This window comes from Panthera leo, chromosome A3 (genome assembly GCF_018350215.1).
Source record: "Panthera leo isolate Ple1 chromosome A3, P.leo_Ple1_pat1.1, whole genome shotgun sequence".
Lineage (NCBI taxonomy): Eukaryota > Metazoa > Chordata > Mammalia > Carnivora > Felidae > Panthera > Panthera leo.
Window position 1 is genome coordinate 17775009 of NC_056681.1, and position 23595 is coordinate 17798603.

The following is a 23595-nucleotide window of genomic DNA, read 5'->3' on the forward strand; positions in this document are numbered from 1 at the left end:
AACACTTTCCTCACTGGTCTCCATGTGACCCTCTTTTGTACTTATTCATGATTTCATTTTTGTAATAACCTACCAGCTACCAGGGCATCCCGAACTTTGACAGTATCTTATATCTACTTATGAGCTCCTCTCATTTCAGCCTCCTGACTCCCCTGGCTATCCTGAATCTTGTATATAATTCCTTTTTTATGTATGTAAATAGGCTCCACGTCCAGCATAGAGCCCAGTGCGGGGCTTGGACTCACAGCCCCGAGTTCAAGACCCGAGCTGAGGTCAAGAGTCAGATGCTCAATCGTCTGAGCAACCCAGGCGCCCCCATGATTCCTTTTTATATAGCCTTACTACTTCTATGCATTCCATAAAGGCACATTATTTTATTTTATTGGTGTCTTAACTTTAATAAAAGATTATAAGTTTTATATAATCTTTGGAAACATTTTAACTCCCTATTATGTTGCTAACAGTCATCTCTATTGTTGGGTTCAGCCATACCACTTTCATCTGGACTGCTGTCTAATATTACAGTGTGTGAAGATATTACAGTGCATTTATCCATTAGTCTCTGGTAGGCATTTGGGATTGCTTCCAGGATGTTGCCTTTGTCAACAGTGGTGATAAGCAGCCTTGTGCATATCTCCTATTGCAAATGTGCAAGGTTTTCTCTTGAGTTTATATCCAAACTAGTCTTACCAACTTATACTCATGTCAGCGAAGTATAGGGGTTCCTATATTCCAGATCCTCTCCAGTATTTGATATTGTCAGGATTATAAATTTTGGCCGGTTAAATAGATATAAAATGGCATCTCATTGCATTGCTTTGTATTCCCTCAATTATTAAAATAGTTGAATATATTTTTGTATATTTGTTATCATTTGTTTGTATTTCCTTTTCTATGGGATACCTATTCATGTCTTTGGCCCATTTTTTACTGGATTATCTTTTTTATTATTGGTATGTAGTAGTCCTTTATATGTTGTTGATGCAATTTTGTCAGTTACATGTGTAACCTGATGTTTTTTACTTCCTATAAAGTATCTTTTGATAACAGAAGCCCTTAATTATATAATAGAGTCAATTTTGTCAGTCTTTACATATTTAGTTAGCACATTCTGTGTCCTTCAGAAGCTCTTCCCTAAACAAAGGTGATAAAGATTATTCCCACACGATGTTCCTAATAACAGGAACCAAACAGGGTTTAGTTTTGCATTCTGAATTTAAGTCTTTGGTCTGTCTGTAGTTAATTCTTATGTATGGTGTGAGATGGGGTGCAAAGTTCATTTTTTTCTGTATAGATAAACACTTTTCCCAGGTCTTTTGAGAATAGCCCTGCCTCCTTCTTGATCCTCCCGGCCGTATCTAACATTGACCAGAATTTCTTACATGCATTAATTTTTTCCTGAGCTCTCTGTCCCATGGGCCACCATACATCTCAGCCACACACAATCATAATTATGATAGTTCACACTTAATCTTGATCTCTGACAGAACTGTCTCCTCCTCATCTCATTTCAGAAACATCTTGGTTATTCCTGCCCTTGGCTTTTTCATCTTAAAATCCACTTACCAAATTTGATGAAAACCTCTGTGATAGTTTTGATCAGAATTGCAGTGAACAATAGAACATCATGGGTGGTAATTGATATGTTTACAATATTAAATCTCTCCATATTTAAGTTTCCTTTAATGTCTCCCAAGGTTTTATTATTTTACCTACAGAGAATAATGTGTTCCACGTAAAATCTAAACTACCAGCTTAGGTCTCCAATACCTTGCATCTTGCATTTTCTTTCTCTCTCCCATCTCACTGGCTTTTATGTCCTCTGACATGCCGGGTTCCCTCCTGCTTCAGGCTCCGTGCATACGGAGTTCTCAGTCAGCAGAGAGCTCTTCCACCTCCTTTCCCATGGCTAACCCGTTCTCACATGATAGGAATCAACATGTGTGCTACGTCCTCAGAAAGGCTCTCCGTAACAGTCTTAAAGTAGGACTCCACCCACTCACCATTATTCTCTAGCACTGCTTTCCTGTTCTGAAAACATACATCCCAACTCAGAAGTGTTGTATATTTATTTATGAATGTGTCTTCCTGTATTGTAAGTGCCCCGAAGGCAGAAATCACATCTATATTACTCAGCACTGGAGAACTCAGTGCCTTATGCAGTGCTTGGAAAACAGTAGGTGCTCAAAACTTTTTTTTTTTTTTTTTAATGAGTGAAAATTGGAAAGGTTCCCTTCGAAGGCTAAGGTATAATGGTGCTAGAACTATCTCTTGACATCAGGTGACTCACAGATATAACCTAATATGACCATACAAAATCGTAAGATTATGTCCTAAGTCCTATAATAGCCTTTAATAGACTACATGAGGTTCCAGTGACCAGTGAGTTTACATTTAACATGTAGAACTCCACTTTCACTAGGTAAATTTGTCAAGGTTAGGGATCTAACCTGGCATTAAGTAGGCACTCTGTAAATATTTGTTGAATGAAAAAAAACTGTATTCCAAACTTGAATCAAAGTGAAGACAGCATCTGTAATAAATATTTAAATACTTTGTGATGGCTTGATTTTTTAAAAAGAGTTTATTCTTTGTTAATGTTAATTACATTATATATAACAACATTGCATGGTGTTAGGGAGACAGAGAGAGGCAAGTAACCCCATTCCCATGCCTTCACACACCAACCATTTCACATGGGCTTCTTTCTTTCTTTCTTCCTTTCTTTCTTCCTTCCTTCCTTCCTTCCTTTCTTTAAGTCTTTGTGCAATTACATCTTTTGGACAATTATGACAACACTGCAAAATTTGGGTTTTCACTATGTCAAATATTTTTCCAATTTCAATGTAATCTACTTAACTATCCCATTTAATGGCTTTCTGATCCCCTGAGTACAGAGACCATATTTTACAGTCTATTGTGGGGTGTGTTAACTGATCTCCCTAGAATGTAAGACAGAATTTGAGGCATATGCTAAAAATGACCTGGATCTCTTTAAACAGCTGGTTAGCAAAGTTTGAACTTCTGCTTCCTTTTCCTTCTCAGTAGATCTGTCCATAACAAGCAGAGCCATTCACATGCCTTCCATTGATTATAGAAATACTCTCAAAATGATAGCTGTCTTGGGGCGCCTGGGTGGCTCAGTCGGTTGAGCATCCGACTTCGGCTCAGGTCACGATCTCGCGGTCCGTGAGTTCGAGCCCCGCGTCAGGCTCTGGGCTGACAGCTCAGAGCCTGGAGCCTGCTTCGAATTTTGTGTCTCCCTCTCTCTCTGCCCCTCCCCCATTCATGCTCTGTCTCTCTCTGTCTCAAAAAAAATAAACGTTAAAAAAAATTAAAAAAAAATGATAGCTGTCTTCATTCAATAAGAATGAATCTAAGGGAGGAGGGTAGAACAATATGTACAAGTTGGGGTGGAAATCTGTAAACCTGAAGTTGGAAGGGGTAGTCCTATTTGCTTTCTTGTTTTCAAATTTAAGTCTCTGTTTGCTTATTTCCTAACAAATGGGGGTGAATATGGGGCATGTGTGTGCCCCCATGCCTCCCATGGCAGACATCAGTAATCAATCAGGCCACACTCTTCCCTTGAACCTTAACATGGCCTCAGGATCCCTCCCTCATAGTGCTCTAGGTGGTTGGCATCATGTCATCTGTGATGCTTAATGGTCCTCTTTGTCCTTTCCCACCCACTGTGTGAATGTACTGTCTGCAATTGTGGAAGGCAGTTCTTTTTAATGATGGCGCTGCTGCTTGGGATAAGGCACCTGTACTGTGACTTCCTTCCTGAGGAAGATGCCAGAGGGGAGAAACTCAACACTCAGTGACTCATCTGGAGTGTTTTCAAGATTCTCACTAAAACACAGGGCCACAGGAAGACAGGAGCATGCATGGTGGTTTCAAGACTATTTGGAACTTCCCTTAAGGACATTATGTGTATAACCTGCCCTTGGAAGTCCTCACCAACACATGTATTCCATAATCTTACCGTTCCCAGCCAGTTCTTTTAACAATATGACAGGAAGTTTGGGTATGAGAGAAAAATATCACATACAATCTCTTCCCCTAGCACAACAATTATTTTTCCTTGTATTTTATCTTTAATATGCATACATCTTTTACCTAACTATATAATTACATAAAATTCGCTATCATAATTTTTCATTAAGCATTTTATCACAATCATGATGCTTTTATAGCATCATAGAAACAGCTTATCTTTTTTAATGACTGCATAATTTCCCATTGAGTGTATACACCCTAATTTACTTACCCATTCCACTCCTGTCATCTGTATTTCTGATAACATGGTGATGAATCTCATGCACATGATGGTGTTGTATGATGGTAGAAAGAACATGGCCTTCAGATCAGATTGACCTGGATTCAAATCCTGGTTTGAATATAACCTGTTAGATTGAAGACTTTTGGGCAAGTTAACTTCTCTGAAATTGAGTTATGTTCTTAAAAAAAATGTAATGCATCTAGAAGAAGCGGTATTCAAGCCTACAATCAGGACTATTGTAAGAATTAGATATTTGTTGCTGTCATAGCTACCCAGTAACCATTCAGTGTCGTGGCTGGTTTTCTTCCTCCTCTATTCTGTGTATTTCTGTCTTAGACATTCCCCCACATGAAACTACAGGGTTGAATAGAATGAACACTTGTGTAATTCTTGATATGTCTTACCATATTGTTCTCCAAATGGATTGCACCATTGTGAGTGTGTGTTTTGAGTCTTGTGCTTTTATGCCAATCACTCTGTCTGAGAAGCAGGCCTTTGGCAGCCCACCAGAGATTTATGTCAGCTTTCATGATACCCTCAGAGCAGGCTGATGTGTGAAGAGCTCATCACACATGTTGGCAGATCCATTTGCACTCTCCAAGGACGTGACAGAAACACTCTTCCTTCATCGACTCATTGTTGGCTCCCTCTCCCCTTTGCCCTTGAGTAACAAGTAAAGTGCCTGGCCTCTGACAGTCTCCCAGAAGGTGCTGGGGGCCCCACAAGAACTCAAAACTGGAGGACTCAAAGCTAGATTGCTCTAGGCTCTGCCACCAACTTACTCTGTACACCACCAGTCACGCCCTCCCAGGGCCTCAATCAGCTAATCTGTAGAAGAGCACTTGGTTGGCCCCGAAGACTTCGCCACTCAAAGTGTGGCCTCTGTCATCAGCATCATATGGGAGCTCTTGGTCAATGTGTCATCTCAGGCTCCATCCCAGATCTGCGGAGTCAGGGTCTGCATTGTTATAAGACCCCAAGTGATTACAATGCACATTAAAGTTTGACAAGTACAGCACTGAATTATCTTCTGGCCAGGATTTTCTGTCATGCTAGGAACACTTGCTGGGAGCCTCATTTTTTAGAAACATGCTTTCCCTGCACCGTGCCTATACCATGTCTGGATTTCCCTACCATGCAGTGAGATTGCTCCCCTGCCCAGAAGCCACTCCTTATGGGTCTGGATCATCACAACCACTACTTTCTCCCCTGAAGTGACCAAAGGCATTTTTCTGAAAAACAGATCTTACTAGTCACTCTGTTGTTTAAAGTCTAGCTGTAAATCTCAGCGGCTCTCAAGATAGTTTCTGAACTCCTCTTTAACTTGACCAACAGGTTCCTCTATGAATGACACCCCTTGCTGGCCTCCCTGGCATCCTGTCCTGTTTCTGTACCCACTTTCCCAAATCCACAGGCTTTATTTAACTGCCACACCACACTCTCCATGTCCCCGCCTTCCCTGTATCTGGAGGCTCCTTCCCAAGCCTTCTTTCGCCCAGTTGAAGCCTGTGCATACTTCAGCACTCTCAAGGACTCAAGGATCCTTCTGGGGACACTTTGTTCCTCTGAACCACCTGAATGAGAGGTTCCTGCTTGTTTATGTTACTCTAGCACTTATTGCCCTGCACTGTGATTGTTTATTTCTGTATCTTTTTACAACCAGGCTCAGAATTCTTAGACTCCAAGGACACATTTTGTTCCCTTTTGAGCTCCCAGAACCTGGCATATGGTGGGTCTTGCTCCTGGTCTCTCCAGCCTTCTCTGCCTGCTCTCAGGAGATTGAATCTCAGACATCACTGAGCTGCCTTGTCTTCTTACCTTGTGTTCAACAAAGGAGTGCTCTGCAGCAGATAGAGGAAGGAGGGGAGAGGGGGAGGGATAGGTCATCTCTGTTCCATCTCCCTCGGGGAACGTCGCAACTCCTCTCCAGGTGACCTTCTGTGTTCTGGAAACTGCTCTCTCCTCTACCCCTCTTCCCTTGCTAAATTCCCCCTTCTGCACTATACCTGGTTTCCTTCACCCCACCTACAGTGTAAATCATTCCTTTATTAAACTGTCCTTGAATTACCTATCTGTTTCCTGCTGGGACCCCATTGAGACCCTTGTTACCAGTGCCCTGTACCACTCAGAGTGCTTCTCATCATGTTATTGACCTCAAGCCTTAAACCCTTCAAAGTGAGGATCATTATCTCCGTTTAATACTGAGGCTTAGAGAAGGGATGTAACTTGCCTAAGATCACACAACTGCTAAGCCAAGCCTAGATTCCTACCCTGCTGGATTACAAATCCATTCACCTAACTCATCAGTCGTGGTGCTTTCTCCCAAGGCACTCAATAAATAATCATGGGATTAATCCACATCTCCCAGTCATGATCAGTCCACCTCAGTGGGATGGCCATGTGCTTGCAGAAGGGGGGGGGGGTGGTTAAAGAGGCAGCCTTGGGACAAAATGGGAGACTGAGGTCTGGAACCATCATGGGCCTGAAACCATCTTCCAGCCTGCATTGTGACTTCCCATCTAGAACCATCAAATCCTTGAGGAGTGGCACTCAGTCAGGACAAGGACTGGCCCAGGGCAGTGGCTGGGAGAAAGCAGGTGCAGCCAGATTGGGAGCAGGAGGCTTCATGACCCTCAGCAGAGGGGACTTCACCATCAGGATCCTATTTGCAGATCCCATTCAGCCTGAACATTTTTGCAGCTGAACAGAGGTATGCAAAGGCCTGGCCCTCCCCTGTCATATGCATCTGAATGGTGTGCATGCCCCGATGGCTTTGGGAGGGTTCTGACATGAATTTCTGACACAAATATGCACTGTCTGGTATGTCAGTACCAAAGGAAAGTTGCAGAAAGCAGATTGGCATAATATTTCTCAATAGTGGAGAAAAGTTGCCCATTCCAAATCAGTTTTGAAAACAAAAACAAGATGAAACCTTTTCAAACGTCTGCAGAGCAGTGTCAAAATGGGCAGAGTTCCCCATGGCAGCTCCTGAAGTTTCACGCCTTCAAACCAATTATTGTCTTTAAGTAACAAGGGAAGCCTATCCGGGGCCATGAGATGACGCCTTCTCTAATCCATGCTGACAGGAGAGCCCAGTGACCATGTTCAATTTGCACTTTCTGTGGAGCAAGTCCAGCCCCGAAGCGATGGTTGTTGGCGCTCACAGCAGTGCTCCTCTAACTAGAGTCTCTGGGATCCCGCGGCATGGACTGTCTGCACATTGGTGCTTGGGGATGTACAGGTTTTTCTGTTCCAGAAGCATAACAGGATGAAAGGCCTTTTCCTTCAGTCCTCAGCTTCTGGGGTACTTTTTAACCTGAATACATTCTTGCTTTATAGTAAGTGGTTAATAGATAGTTCTAGAAAGGAAGGAAGGGGAAAGGAGAGACAGGAGAGAGAGCAGAACTGACCACCCAAATCAGCTGCTTTCAGACCTGGATGAGCTTTCAATCCCTAAAGTTTTGCAAAGACAGGGAGTTCTGGGTCCTCCTTAAAGCTATTGAATCAGGGCACCTGGGTGGCTCAGTCAGTTAAGCATCCAAATTTGGCTCACATTTCATGGGTTTGAGCCCCATATTGGGCTCTACACTGATTTGCAGAGCCTGCTTGGGATTCTGTCTCTCCCTCTCTCTCTGCCCCTCCCCGACTTGTACTTTCTTGCTCACAGAGAATGAACAAACTTGAAAAACAAAAAGCTACTGAATGAGAAATTTCAGGGGTGGAGCCAGACAGTACTTAGAACTGAAGCCCTTCCCCCAAAGGAGTCCCTTGTACAGCCAGGTTTGAGAGCTGTTGAACTCTTTCTGGACTGCCTCCCATCACCCCCACCTCAGCTCTGGCTGGGGCCTCAGCTTCTCCAAGACTCCTGCCTCCATCACCTGCTAGGTCTTCCTGTGCTTGGTCATCTTACCAAGATCCACCCTCCCCATGAACTCCACAGTAACCCATCAAACACACAGGCCAGCAAACATGGATAGCCTTTTACCAGCAGAACACAGTGTGAACTCTTTAATGTTCTCCTCGACCTTCACAGTCTCTTTAGTCTCCTGTCTAGATATCTCCTGCTTCTCTGTCTATATTCTAGCAGCATCTTTCAGAAGCTGTCCTTTGCTTCTGTACCTTTGTGGACGTTGAATACTTTGTCTTCAAGGCCCCTCTGCCTCACCCACTTCCCATTTGCTGGGGGTAATGCCTGCTTCTCAGTCATCTCAATCATTACCTCTTTTCAGGAAGATTGCCTCTTACCTCCTCTGACTGGTTTTTGTGCAACTCATGCAATATTCTGGGGTGTATTTGTCATTGCATTATAGTGGTGTGTGGGGGGGGGTCTATGTGGGTGTGTGTCACTAGATCTCAAGGCAAGGACTTTGTCTTATTCACCAAGGTTTCCCCAACATCTAGAACAGTGCTAAGCACACAGAGGATGCCCAAGGAATGTTTGACAAGTGCGTGACTTTATTTGGCCTCTCTTTTTCTCCCAAAATTGATCTATATAGTCTTAGCTGAAGCAGTAAGTTAATTAAGATCAGAAATATGGCAAAGAAAAAAAAATGCCTCACTAGTCCTTGTCTTCTAGTCCTTATCTATTTCTCTCTGCATGTATCACAGATACATACCTTTCTTTAGCTTAGGATTTTTACTAGAACCCTCTCCCTATACATCTTGATGCCATCCTAGATTCCCTCCTGCATTCATGTCTTGGGAAGAAGGATGTTGCCAAGGATTGTTTTATATTTGTGTTCTCACCTGAAAAAAGTATTCCTGTGGCTGCGCTGACAAAGTCTATTTTGCCCTGCCCAGGAGCACCGCAATTTGCTGTAATTGCTCTGCACTTGGCGTGGTCCAGTGGCTGCTACATCATCCCCATAGACCCTGAATCCAGTGACACCAGTTCATCATGCCAGAACTTCAATCACACGTGCAAATGAGAAAAGCATTCTCAGATTAGGCCTTCATCAGGTCATCTTGCTTGCTGTTTGAGGCTTTTGAGACACAGCATTCCCCTTCTACCATCCTGCAAATTCCATCAGACCACTATTGTTCAGGTGAAGAGAGCAGGAGATGTGAACTGTCAGTTACCAACCTTGGTGCTTTTTGCCAGGGGCTCAGGGATCCATTGATGGGAAACACATATCCTGACCTATGGGAGTCCTGGGGCAGCATTGCCTTTGGTGTAACCTTGAAAGCTGCAATCCTGGCTCTGTCTAGTCTCTATCAGTAAATTGAGAGTTTTTGTTTGCACAAGAGAAAGTATACCTGTGACATTGCATTCCGGCAGAGGAAAGCAGGGTTTTCTCTGTTGAGGTTTGGAAAAGCCTGAGTATCCAGAGCCACTGATTTGGCAGCAGCAAAAATGATTTTGGGGCAAAATACACACACACACACACACACACACACACGCACACCCTTTGAGATTGGTCCTTCCCACATCCAGATAACGTTTGGGTAGTTCAGCAGATGCCAAAGGAATAGAGATCCATAGGGACCTGTTAAGTTGGAGTTTAGCACAAACTTTATACTTGTTATACAAAGTTAGTTTGTATTTATAAAACGTGATAATAGTAATAGAAAAAGAAGATAATTTCAATTACTCAGAATCTCACATTTTTCTTTTTCCAGGTTTCCTGCTAGCCCGTCTATATGCATATGAATTTTTATACAGTTGTAATTATTGCACCTCTATGATTTTAAATGCTTTTATCTCACTTAAAAATATATCATAGTTACGACATTATTAGCATTTTAATGGCTGCATGATGTCCCATCAGGTTGTACTACCACAATTTATGTAACCACCCTATCTGACAGTCTCCAGTATTCCTCCTTTATAAATGAGGCCTCAGTGAACATCTTCATGCATTTGCTTTCTTCCCATCTTCAGATTATTTCCTTTAGATAACTTCCCAGAATTACGATTGTGATGTCAAAGAACATAGCCTCTTGACCTTTACCTTTCATGGTGCGTCGCATCAGCCCCCATCTGAGCTAAACGGCTGTGAGCACAGAGACTTAGCTGGATGGAGGCCGAGGCCAGTGAGGTGTGTGGCACAGGATGAGTTCCAAAGTTTAGGATGGACGGGGGTGTGATGGGAAAGGACGGGGGACTTCGAACCACATGAGAAAAGATAGATCCAGCCTGCCCCTGGGTGGTTGTTGTGTGGGCCGTTCTTGGGGCTTGATACCTTCATTGTGAGTGGGGAGAATAATGATGACTCCAGCCAGTTGGTAACCAAATCACTGACAGTGATGTGTGATGGGGAGAGAAGGACCCTGGTATGAAATAGGCTCACCCCTGATTGCTTTTTGTCCTGTGCTCCTCCCCTGCAAATACACGTACACAGCCTACTAGCAGTCTTTACAATGCTGCCTCCAACTTGTGCCTGACACCTACCCTCTTCTCTGCCTTTGCTCTTCCCACCCTAATTGTGACCACCAGCGTCTCTTGCCCCAACTGCAATAACAACCCAGCTGTTCTCCTTGCTTCCATGCTTGGCCCACATCCACCATAGTCCATTTGACATGGAGCAACCAGTGTTTTTAAAATACCAGGTTGTTCATGTCATTCTCATGCCTCCAACCCATCAGAGGAAATGATGGTAGCATCAGCACGCCATTACCCCCCCAAAGCCCTCCAACACACATGGGATTTGTTTGTAGTCTTGTTGAAAACACACCAACAACTTGACCAAACCCAGGGGAATCCAAGAGCTTCTGGCCCTTCTTCATGAATACAGTAGGGTAGAGATGTAATGTCCTACACAGTTGGATCAAGTTCTTGCATGCAGGGTATCTTCTGGACATTAAACATGATTCCTCTTAGGAAGGATGAAGGGACCAGAAAATGGTCTCTGTGACTGTGTCTTAATTTGCTAGGGCTGCCATAACAAACTGTCACAAGCGAGGTGTCTGAAAAAGAGAGAGATTTATTACCTTACAGTTCTGGAAGCCAGAAGTCCAAAATCAAGATGGTGGATGATGGCAGGGTTGGTTCCTTCTGGAGACTCTGAGGAAGAATCTATTGCCTCTCTCCTGGCTTCTGGTGGGTTGCCAGTAATGCTTGGCAGCCCTTGGTATTTGTGGGTTTGGGGCTACATACCTCCAGCTCTGCCTCAGTCTTCACATGGCCTTCTTCTCTTCATGTCTCAATTCTCCCTCTAACTTCCTCAAAAAGGACACCTACCATTGTATTTGGGGCCTACCCTACTCCAGAATGACCTCATCTTGAGATCCTTACTTAATTATATCTGCAAAGACCCTTTTTCCTAATAATGTTACAGTCACAGGTGCCAGATAGTCTTATCTTTTGGAGGCTCACTATTCAAACCACTACAGATGACAAATCCTCTGAGAAAGTGCAAGGTAGGAGGAACTTGAGAAAGTGCAAGGTAGGATGTCCCTAGAAGAGAAAGGCAGACTGCAGGTCAGTTTTCAGAAAAATAGGTTATAATCGGGGTGCCTGGGTGGCTCAGTCAGTTAAACAACCAACCTCGGCTTAGGTCATGATCTCACGGTTTGTTGAGTTCAAGCCCCACATCTGGCTGTCTGCTGTCAGTGCAGAGCCTGCTTTGGATCCTCTGTCTCCCTCTCTCTCTGCCCCTACTCCCCCTCTCTCACATGTGTACTCTCTGCCTCTCTCAAAAGTAAAAATTAAAAAAAAAAAAAACAGGATATAATCAGTCCCTTCACTTTTTGAGGATTTGTATGGGGTCTACCTGGCTCCAAGGAGAAGCAGAAAATAAAGAGCAATTCTGTATCCACCGGGAACAGATCCCTAGGCTGACTCTGACCCTACTTTGGGGGAGCTAGGTATGGCCTTGGGCAAGATTGAATGGTTCAAACTCAAAAAAAAAAAAAGCAACAGAGTAGTACTCCCTGAGGAAGGAATCACTTCCCTAATCAAGATCTAGAAACCGCCTTCTCAGGTCACCTCGGCCTTTTCCAGAGGCCTCCTCCACAGCTGCTCCCATTTGTTTCAGCAACCACCCGATCCCACTCCAGACAGCGTTTCCCCACATGGCCCCAAACGTCATAAGGCTAAGAGGTCCTAGACACTGCCAGACTGCTTTCAGTCTCCTGGGGAACATACTCTGGGGACAGACCAAGATAGACCAGAACCCCCTGAAAACAGATACCTCGGTGCCTTGGGCATCTTAATCAAGTCCACTGGCTCAGGTTCACGGGCAGGTGGCTGGACTGCAAGGCTAGCTGAAGCCCTTCATGAAATAAACCTAATGGGGAAAGAGGAAGAGAACATAACATCAACAGTGATTAGCCAAGGATGGGGAGAATAGAGAATAATTATTTTTCCATTCTGCTCTGTTTGCTCTCTTTCTCTCTGGGTTATCTGCTGTTTCTAACAAGCATGCATTTAGTTTGTAATCAGAAAAAAAACTGTATTTGCATGGAGCAGCAGAGTGGCAGGGCGGTGGGGGGGTGGATAGCGGGAACATGACAGAATAGTGCACAAGAGCTCAGACGTTTATCTAAGTGGAAACTAGCCCGCTTTCCATGGTCATAATAACTCCAAACTTGGGAGATGAAAGGGTTTGGACAGTCATGTTCAGACCCTCACATACATGTATTCATGTGATGGCTCACTTTTTCTCATCAAAATTATGCTTGTTGGTAACCAGTCACCTGTTATAGCTTGGACACACACACACACACACACCATACTAACCCACAACACCCCTTATTAATTTCCTGGGGCTGCCGTAGCAAAGTACCACAAACTAGGCAGTCTTAAACAACAGCAATTTATTTGCTCACAGTTCTAGAGACTCAAATTCCAAAATCAAGGCATTGGCAGGGCCGCACTGTCTCTGAAGGTTCAAGGGGAATTCTTAACTTCAGGTGTCATCAGCCCCACTTGGCATTCCTGGGCCTGCTGCTGAATTTCTCTGCTCTTCTCCCAGTGTGTCTGTGGTCTGTGTCTCTTCTCTTCTTCTTATACGGACACCAGTCACCCCGGATTAGGGCCCACCTTAATGATCTCATTTTAACTTGATTATACTTGCAAAGATCTTATTTCCAAATAAGGTCACAAATTCATATTCACAGGTAGAGGGTGTTTGGACTTCAACATTTCTTTTTGGGGATACACAGTTCCACCCACAACAAGCCAACTAAGCCTAGTTCTATCTTCCAGGCACCCACTGAGGCCTGCCTCACCAGACTATGTATACACTTCCTGGAGACAACTGTCTTTGCCTCAGACCCTCCTTCCTCCCACACACAGCCCATTACCAGCACACGGTAGTTCCAGCTTCTCCCTCAGTGACACCAGGAAGCGAGCCCCACCCACCAGCGACACGGTCATGATTACATTTTGCACAGCCACACTTGGATTTGCATGGCCAATTACCCTTCAAAACCGTGCACACTCCCCTTGTGTAGGCAGCAGGGGAACAGCCAGCATCTGGTTCTGTCCCAGGCAAAGCCGCCCCTTCCCCTTAGGAGGGCAGAGAGAAAGAAAGAATTCTTTACCAATCTGCCCAACTGCCCCAGTTTAGATCCCAGCCCACCTGCTCTGCCCGGTTGGTCCTCTCCTGACCCTCCACTTCCAGAAGAGGAGCCAGAACATGAAAAGATGCTCAACATCACTCCTCATCAGGGAAATACAAATCAAAACCACACTCAGATATCACCTCACTCCAGTCAGAGTGGCCAAAATGAACAAATCAGGAGACTATAGATGCTGGAGAGGATGTGGAGAAACAGGAACCCTCTTGCACTGTTGGTGGGAATGCAAACTGGTGCGGCCACTCTGAAAAACAGTGTGGAGGTTCCTCAAAAAATTAAAAATAGACCTACCCTATGACCCAGCAATAGCACTGCTGGGAATTTACCCAAGGGCTACAGGAGTGCTGATGCATAGGGGCACTTGTACCCCAATGTTTATAGCAGCACTTTCAACAATGGCCAAATTATGAAAAGAGCCTAAATGTCCATCAACCAATGAATGGGATAAAGAACTTGTGGTTTATATACACAATGGAGTACTACGTGGCAATGAGAAAGAATGAAATATGGCCCTTTGTAGCAACGTGGATGGAACTGGAGAGTGTGATGCTAAGTGAAATAAGCCATACAGAGAGAGACAGATACCATATGTGTTCCCTCTTCTGTGGATCCTGAGAAACTTAACAGGAACCCATGGGGGAGGGGAAGGAAAAAAAAAAGAGGTTAGAGTGGGAGAGAGCCAAAGCATAAGAGACTCTTAAAAACTGAGAACAAACTGAGGGCTGATGGGGGGTTGGAGGGGGTGGGTGGGTGATGGGTATTGAGGAGGGCACTTTTTGGGATGAGCACTGGGTGTTGTATGGAAACCATTTTGACAATAAATTTCATATATTTAAAAAAAAAAAAAAAAGAAGAGGAGTCAGAGAGTGAAGTGGCCAGATCTGGGCAGGAAGTGGGGGACCCGGAGGAGAGGAAGATGGCATAGAGAGGCATGGGGCAGAGGAGCTCAAGCCTCCAGCTCCAGGGTCCCCAGCATTAACATCCAAACCACGTGCCAGGGGCTGAGATGAGGGGCTGTCTTGGGGTGAGGCCAAGCTCTGTGAGGAGAGCGTCTAAAGCAGAGAGATGAGCCAACAGGAGAAGTCATAGACACACACTTTTACCCCCCAGATCTGACTCTTTCCTCTGTCCCTATACTCGTGGGCACCTCAGAGCTCCTGCCTACTCCAGTTATTTGCTGAGTGTCTCTTGTGCTCAGGTAAACCGTGTGCACATGCAACCAGACTTCGGGGGCCCAGGCTCAATCTCTGGCTGTGTTGCACACTGGATAGGATAGACCCACATGTACAGTTGTAACACGGAAACCTAGGAAGGCACGGCACCATACACAACATACACACTCACGTGTGCTCCCAGCAAAAACCGGTCTTGTTATAGCCATCACAGACTCTCCCTATAGGCCATGTACCATGGGAGTCAAATTCATTCACTGGCTCATTCATTTATTCAGTATTCATTGAGCACTTAACCGTGTGTCAGGAACTGTTCTAGATGGTTGGTATGATACATCAGTAGGCCAAATAGACACAAATCTTTCTCCTCCTGGAGCTGATGTTTTGGTTATAAGAGGGGGCAGCCTTTACAAAGACTTGGCAAGCCTTTGTCAAAAGCCAGAGGAGGCATATTAGGCCTTTTAATGGCCTCTGCTTACTCCAGGACCACAATGGAGGCCTCCTCCAGCCTGGAGGGCCTCTCTCCCATGGATGGGGCTGGGGTATGTGCTGTGGCAGGGACTTCCATGACTTGGCCTTGCCCAGTGACACCTGGCTGGCAGATTCCTCTCCCTGACCGAGCAGCAGATTCTCTCTCTCAACCCAGAACACTCCTGATAGTCTAGAAGTGCCTCTTCCATGTGCATGTAATTTGCATCTCTCTGTTCTGATCTGAGCTCGATGTTCACTCTGAGGGCAACCTGATGGCCACATTCTTCTTACCTTTCATTTATCAGCTACAAACCACACATGAAATATTGCTGGCTGAGCTTTTTCCCCTTCCCCATGTTAACCATTTGTACAATATGTCTAAAATATATTCTTTTAATTTTCTTTATTTTGAGAGAGAGAGAGAGTGAGTGCGAGCAGGGGAGGGGCAGAGAGAGAGAATCCCAAGCAGGCTCCACATTGTCAGTGCAGAGCCCAACACGGGGCTTGAACTCACGAACCGTGAGCTCATGACCTGAGCTGAAATCAAGAGTCAGATGCTTAACTGACTGAGCCACCCAGGCACCCCTAAAACAATTTTTTTTTCTAACTCGTGGTCTTCACTGCAGAGGCAAAGACCTAAGCACATGGTCTGTTTTGGAGTCCTACTCCTGGGTCTAATCCAGACTTTTGTACTGCTCAGTTCTGACACTATAGAACAACACCTTCCAATAGAAATATAATGTGAGCCATGGGTGTAATGTAAAATTTTCTAGTAGCTGCATTTAAAAAGCTAAAAAGAAACAGGAAAATATAGTTTAATTTTAATAACATGTTTACTTCACCCAGTGTATCCAAATTAGCATCATTGTAGCTTGTAATTAATGTAAAAGTATTGAGATATTTTACATTCTTTTCTTCATACTCAGACTTTCAGATACAGTGTATATTTTCCACTAACAGCATGTTTTGGTCCATTCTAACTACATTTCAAATGTTCAATAGCCAAATTCCAGTTTTGTCATTTGTACAGTGGTCATATGAATACCTGTTCGGTGTCACTCTGAGAACAAAATGGATTTCTGTGTGGGAACTCCTGGGACATTGTTGGGGATCAATAAATGTCCGGCTTTCCTCACCTTCATATTATTCATCCATTTTGAGTGTGTTGGGCAAGAGTTAATGTTTGCCTCAAAATATAAATGAACTTTTGAAATATAATAGATATTAATTTGTCCCTTATTTTGTGCTATTTTGTTACTTTTCTCCAACTGTTATTTTTCGTTTTGATTTTATCCCTAAAATTTCCAGGAAGATTACTCTCTGTTGGGGGTAAAATTGCATCCCCCCCCACCACCCTGACCCTGCCAAAAGATATGTTAAAGTCTTAATCCTCAGTACCTATGAATGTGACTTTATTTGGAAGTAGGGTCATTGGAAATGTCATTAAGATGAAATCATACTTGGGGCGCCTGGGTGGCTCAGTTGGTTAAGCGTCCGACTTCGGCTCAAGTAATGATCCTCGTGGTTTGTGAGTTCGAGCCTTGTGTCAGGCTCTGTGTTCACAGCGTGGAACCTGGAGCCTGCTTTGGATTCTGTGTCTTCCTCTCTCTCTGCCCCTCCCTCACTCGTGCTTTGACTCTCTCTCACAAATAAACAGTAAAAAAAAATTTTTTAAAAGATGAAATCATACTGGACAACAGTGGGCCTAATGCAATAACTACTGTTCTCATAAGAAGGAAATTTGGTATATGCTAACTAATTTGGATGTAAATTTGAACAAATAAACAATAAAATTTTTAAAAAGGAAGGAAATTTTGGCACAGAAGCACAGAGAGAAGACCATGTGGCAACAGAGGCAGAGATTGTGGAGTGATGTGTCTACAAGTCAAGGAATGTCAACCACCAGAAGCTAGGAAGAGGCACAGAAGGATCCTTCCCCAGGGCCTTCAGAGATAGCATGGCCCCACCCACATCTTGATTTCAGACTTCAGGAATCTAGAAATGTCAGAAAATAAATACCTGTTGTGGAAGCTGCCCACTTGAGGGTCATTTGTTATAGCAGCCCAAAGAAACTAATACACTTTCAATGAACTACTTCCTCTCCTTCCCATCCACTCCTTAGCCCACTCTGCTTCAACTTTATACTCTATCATGAATTTATACTGTGCTCTTGGAGTCTGCCCTGACCTTTATGTCCCCAAATGCAGTAGCCTGAAAGCCTGTCTGTCCTAAGGAGCTGTGCCCCTGGCCTGGATGTTAGAAATGAATGACCAGGGAAGCTGGTCAGTCTCCAAGACTCTGAGCTGCATGTGGCCTCCTGGGACTGGTGCATCCCTAGAACTCCAGGATTCCTTGTCCTCATCTGCACAAGCCAAAACAGGAATTGGCCTGACCAGGGAAATCCACAAAGACTCAAGAGCCTTGAAGAGGGACTAAATGGTTTGTTTGTTTGCAAATGGGAGAAGGGCACACCTTTTTCTGTGTGCATGCAGGCAAGAAAAAAATAAAAAACAGGGGATGCCCAAGAACTAAGGAGGACTCTTCAAAAGGAAGAACATAGGTGTTTGTGGTGGTTAAGATCCAAGAAGGCCAGATCACAGAAGGCCTGGAGAGTGGGGTTGTCTGTGTGTTGTGGCATACCCAGGGATAGGTAAGATTCACCTGGAGTTTGCCGTTTGGAATTTGAGTTTCATTCAGAAACACAAGACTCTATATTGTTGTATGAGATACCCAGTTCTCCTTCAGGACAAAGTTTGCTGGAGTATCTATTCCCGGCCCTTCAGTGGGTGATGTTTTACCACCCTTTCTCCCTCTGCAGCTTCTGTGATACCCTCACGTAAACTGTAGGCCTTGGCAACTTTTCTCCTTTACTCTAGCAGAAACTCCATTACATCCCTAAGACTCTAAATGAAGGGAAAAAGAAACACACCCACAATCGATCCCACAGACCCAAAACTGAAACTGTTTCAACTTCTTACCCACATCAGGAAGATATTTTTTTCATAGTTACTGTGATAGTGTAGATACAATAACATACTTTCTACCACTTAGTATTATGTCAAAAACCTTTTTTCCTCCATGTTGCTAGTCTTTGTCATTATCTTATTCGGTGACTATGTAATATTTCATCAAATTGATGGACTCTAATTTACTTATCCATTCCCCTGTTACTGGACACTGCTACTCTAATACAGATAATGTCATTATCTCTATAACCAGTGGATCAAAAGCTGACACAGCAGATACAGTCAGAGTCAGCCATGAATTATGCATAGGGTCAGGTTACAAGTGGTTTCCTCTCTTTAACTTGAGGGCAGCAAATAGGCTAGAGGGTCCTGGCGAGCGGGGAAGAAACGTATTCCCTCAGTTCCGGACCCAGAAGTCCAGAATCAAGGTCCTGACAGGGTCAGTTCCTTCTGGAGGCTCTGAGGGAGAATCTGCTCCATGCCTCTCTCCTAGCTTCCGGTAGCTTACCGGCAGTCACCAGGATCAGTCACCAGGTGACTGTCTCCATCCTCACATGGGCTCCTCCTTAGTGTGCTATCTACTGCTCTCTTCTTTTATAAGGACACTCATTGTTGCATTTAGGGCTCTCATCTTGAAATCCTTAACTTAATAACATCTGCAAAGATCCAATTTCCCAATCAGGTCAGAGTGCCATCTTCCCAGTGGACATACTTTTAAGGGGTCACCATTCAACCCACTATAGGCAGAGAAGGCATTTAGATTCATGAATACAGTTAGAATTTGCAGATTCCTGTTTCATACATGTCAGCCTATAATCTGCTTATCCTTACAATATATTAGAAACATCTTTCCCTACCCACATATAGAGGATCTCCTGGGTTCATTTTTATTGACTGCTGAGTACAGCATAGCTTGCGTTTCACTGTTACATACTCTTACCTCATTTTTTTAAATTCTGTGGATTAATAATGTTTCATCAGTATAAATAATGGCAGAGATGAATATCCTCATGCATAGATTACTACCGCGTGTGTACTTTTTCCAACATATCTAATTAGTCGTCTTAATAGAATTAATCAAGTATTTCTTTTCCATAAGCTTAATTATGTATGTATATACAGACATATAATACATATGTGTATATACTAATATTGAGTATTTACTAAATGTCAGATGTCAGGCCCTGTGGTGGCATTTCTATATATGATTTCATTTAACTATATCAAAAACATCTGACATAGTTACTGTTGTTATCCTAATTTTCCTCTTCTACATGGAAGAATGCTTTCCAGAGAGGTTAATCAGTTTGCCTGTGGTCCCACAGCTAAAAGAGGCATAGCTGAGATTAGAACCCAGTGCCCAGCCATTTAACCACTAATCTCTGCTGTCGACTTTTACACTGTATATATATGTGTGTGTGTATATGTGTGCGTGTGTGCGTGCGTATTATAGACACACATACATATACGCATATATATTTTCTGTTCTATTTTTAGACAATACCCTGTTGTAATTGATTGCCATATGGTTTTAACTTTGTTCTTTTATAACACATTGCTAATATTTGACAGGCTTATTCCCCACTTCCCATTTTTAAAAGTTTCTTACTTTCATCTATTTATTTTTCCAGATAAATGGTAGAGAATTTTATTAAGTTGCAATATAAACCCTATTGGATTTATATTGTACTTGCATTGAATTTATATTAATTTAGGAAGAATTGATACCTTTACAATATTGAATTTCTTATCCAACAGCTAGTATGACTCCATAAAATCTTTCATGTTTCTGAAAGGATTTTGTAGCTTTATTCATTTAAGTACTTCATTTCTAGTTAAGCTTGTTCCTAGATTTTTTTTTTTCTGACTTTCATGTGTAGAATTTTTCTTGCATTACATTTTCAAAACTGATTATTACTTTTGTTATATTTTCTGTTTGTTATACATTATGAAGCTATTAGCTTTTTTATATTAATTTTGCAACCAGCTACCTTTGTAAATTTTTCTAGTCCTTTCTAATATGTTTGTCAGCTGATTTGTCAAGGCTATACCTTTTATTTCAACCTCTTAATTGCTTTGGAAATTATATCTGGAACAGAGACATCGTCATTTGTTCTGAACCTAATGGAAATCCTTGGGTTATTTCAACATTAAACGTAAAGCAAGATTTGGATACGAGATACCTTCTAATTTTTATCACGTTAAAAAGTAGCCATTTATAGGGCGCCTGGGTGGCTAAGTTGGTTAAGCTTCCCACTCTTGATTTCTGCTCAGGTCATGATCTCACAGTTGATGGGTTCAAGCCCCACATCAGGCTCTGTGCTGCCAGTGAGGGGAGCCTGCTTGTAATTCTCTCTTTCCCTCTCTCTGCCCCTTCCTGTGCATGTGCAAAATAAATAAATAAACTTTTAAAAAATGCAGCCATTTATTTCTATTTCACCAACTCTTTTACCAGCGGTGGATGTTGAATTTCTTTAAAAGCCTTATAGGTAGCTATTGAGTTCCATGCAACAAGTATTTATTGAGTAGTGGCAGACAATGCTGTAGGCAGTAAGTAGTCTCTACCCTTATGGAGAGAGATGGTGCTGGGCTGGAGGGGAGGTTGGAATTTCAGAGAATTAGTCTGAGAAGGCAACTCTGAGGAGATATCATTTAAGCAGAGACCTGAATTCATTGGTGGGTGAGCTGTGTGAGATCTTCAGAAAGAAATCAAGCCGTGCAATCCAAAATGATCAGTGACCTCCTCTTTGACCTCTCAGTGTGTTGATGAATGAAAGCACATTTCTTAATGTTGAATCATCGGGTACAGCCAAAGTAGATCTCCTTTCATCACAGCATAGAGTTATTTTAATGGGCTGCTAGTTTGACAGTGTTTAATTTCAGATTTTTGCATTCATATTCATAAGTTTGTCCTGGGGATTTTTAAGTCATTCTTTGTCAAGTTTTGTTTTGTACATTAGACTGGCTTAAAAATAGGAATTCTTAAGTTCTCTTTCCTTTTCCTTTTGCTTAGTACCATTTCATTGATGCAGGAATTATTTGCTTCTTAAAGGACTGAAAGTATTCTCGCATAGAACTAGATGTCCCAAGGGCACCTTGGTGGCTCAGTTGATTAAGCATCCAGCTCTTGATTTCAACTCAGGTCATGATCCCCAGGTTGTGAGATTGAGCCCTGCATTGGGCTCTGTGCTTGGATGGAGCCTGCTAAAGGTTCTCTCTCTCTGCTCCTCCCCCACTCAAGCATGTGTATGCTCTCTCTCTCTGTCTTGCTCTCCCTCACTCTCTCTCAAAAAACAAAACAAAGACCCTAGATGAGACTTTGGGTGTAGGAAGGGAACACAACTCACCCAGACATTCTTATGTGGTTTAGTTTATTTTATGCTTATGGATTTATTTAGATTTTCCTTTTTTTCTTCTTCTTCTTTTTTTCAAATTTGTTAGTGTCCGATTGCTTGGAAATTTATCCAGGTTTTCAAATAGGATAGTGGTAGGGTTGGGAAAAATATTGTACCATATCATTTTAATTTTATCTTTGTCCATGATTATTTGCCTTTTCTCATAAGTAATTGTGTGTGTATTAATTTAATTAAGGTTTCTTCCAAGTGTTATTTACATTTAATAAAAAAATGCCCTATTAGCAGGACAATGTAATGAATTTTGACAAATGTCTGTAGTTGAGTAACTACTACCACTATCAAAATACAGAATATTTCTTTAACCCCACGGAGTTTCCCCATGCCCCTTGTGATCAATTTCTCCTTCTCCCCAGATTCTGAAACCAGTGGTCTGATTTTTGTCACTATAGAACTGTTTCATATAAATAGAGTATCATGTAAATAGAATCTCATGGGATGTAGCTTTTGAGTCTTACTTCTTTCATGAAGCACAGTGCTCTCAAGGTCCACCCACATTAATGCCTGTGTCAGTAGTTTGTTTCTTTTTGTTTCCATTTTTATTGGCATATAATTGACATATAACATTGTATTAGTTTAAGGTGTGCAGCGCAATGATTTGATATATGTACATACTGCACAGTGATTACCGCAATAAGTTTAGCTTACATCCATCAATTTCTTTCCCATTTGCTGAGTAATGCTTCATTGTATGAATATATCACCATTTATCCATTTGTGGATGGAAATTTAGGTTGCTCACAGCTTTGTCTACTCTGAATATTTGTGTACAAGTCTTTGCATAGACATATATTCTTATCTTTCTTGGGTAAGTCTTCAGGATTGGATTTGCTGGGTCATATATAAAGTATGTTTAACTTTATAGGAAACCACCATTATGTTTTCCAAAGTGGCTGTTCCATCCATTTTGCATTCCCAACAGTAGTATATAAAAGTCCTAGTCATTTTGTGACTCGCCAGTCATTGTCAGGACTTTCAGTCCTCTTTCCCCCTTTACTCTTTGGCCATATAAATAAGTAAGTGGGTAAGGGGTGAGATCTCATTGTGGTTTTAATTTGGGCTTCTCTAATAGTCTTGAACATTTTTCATGTGTTGCTGCTTTCTATAAATCTTCTTTGGTGAAGTCTTTGTTCAGATCACTTGCCCATTTAAAAAATTGGGAGTATCTCATATTTTTGAGCTTTAATAACTCTTTATTCAGGATAGAAGCCCTTTGTTAGATTTGTGTGTTATACATATTTTGGTTTTGTCTGGGACATCTCTTTTTATTTCCTTAACAGTGTCCTTTGAGGAGTAGACATTTTTTCTTCTTCTTCTTTTTTTTTTTTTTTAATGTTTATTTATTTTTGAAAGAGAGAGAAACAGAGTGCAAGCAGGGGAGGAACAGAGGGAGAGGGAGACACTGAATCCAAAGCAGACTCCAGGCTCTGAGTTAGCAGAGAGCCCGACACGAGGCTCAAACTCATGAACCACGAGTTCATGACCTGAGCCTAAGTCTGACCCTTAACTGACTGAGCCACCCATGTGGCCCGAAGAGTAGAAGTTTTTAGTTTTGGTGAACTCCAGCTAATTGGAGTGTTTTGGTTTCATGCTTCTTAGGTGATGTCTGAAAATGTAGACTTCGCCCAAGGTCACAAAATGTTTCTCCTATGTTTTGTTTTGATTATTGTACGTAGTGTGGAGGATGGTTGAAGATTCATTTTCTTCAACATGTGGTTGCCAGTTCTTGCACCATTTATCAAAAATACTACCCTTTCTCTAGTGTGATT

The 23595-nt window shown here is 42.6% G+C and overlaps 1 protein-coding gene across 3 annotated transcripts in view; it reads left to right on the forward strand.

Annotated features, from left to right (window-relative positions):
- PTPRT (protein tyrosine phosphatase receptor type T) overlaps positions 1–23595 on the forward strand; it is an 800956-nt gene that overhangs the window by 417058 nt on the left and 360303 nt on the right. The window lies entirely within an intron of this gene.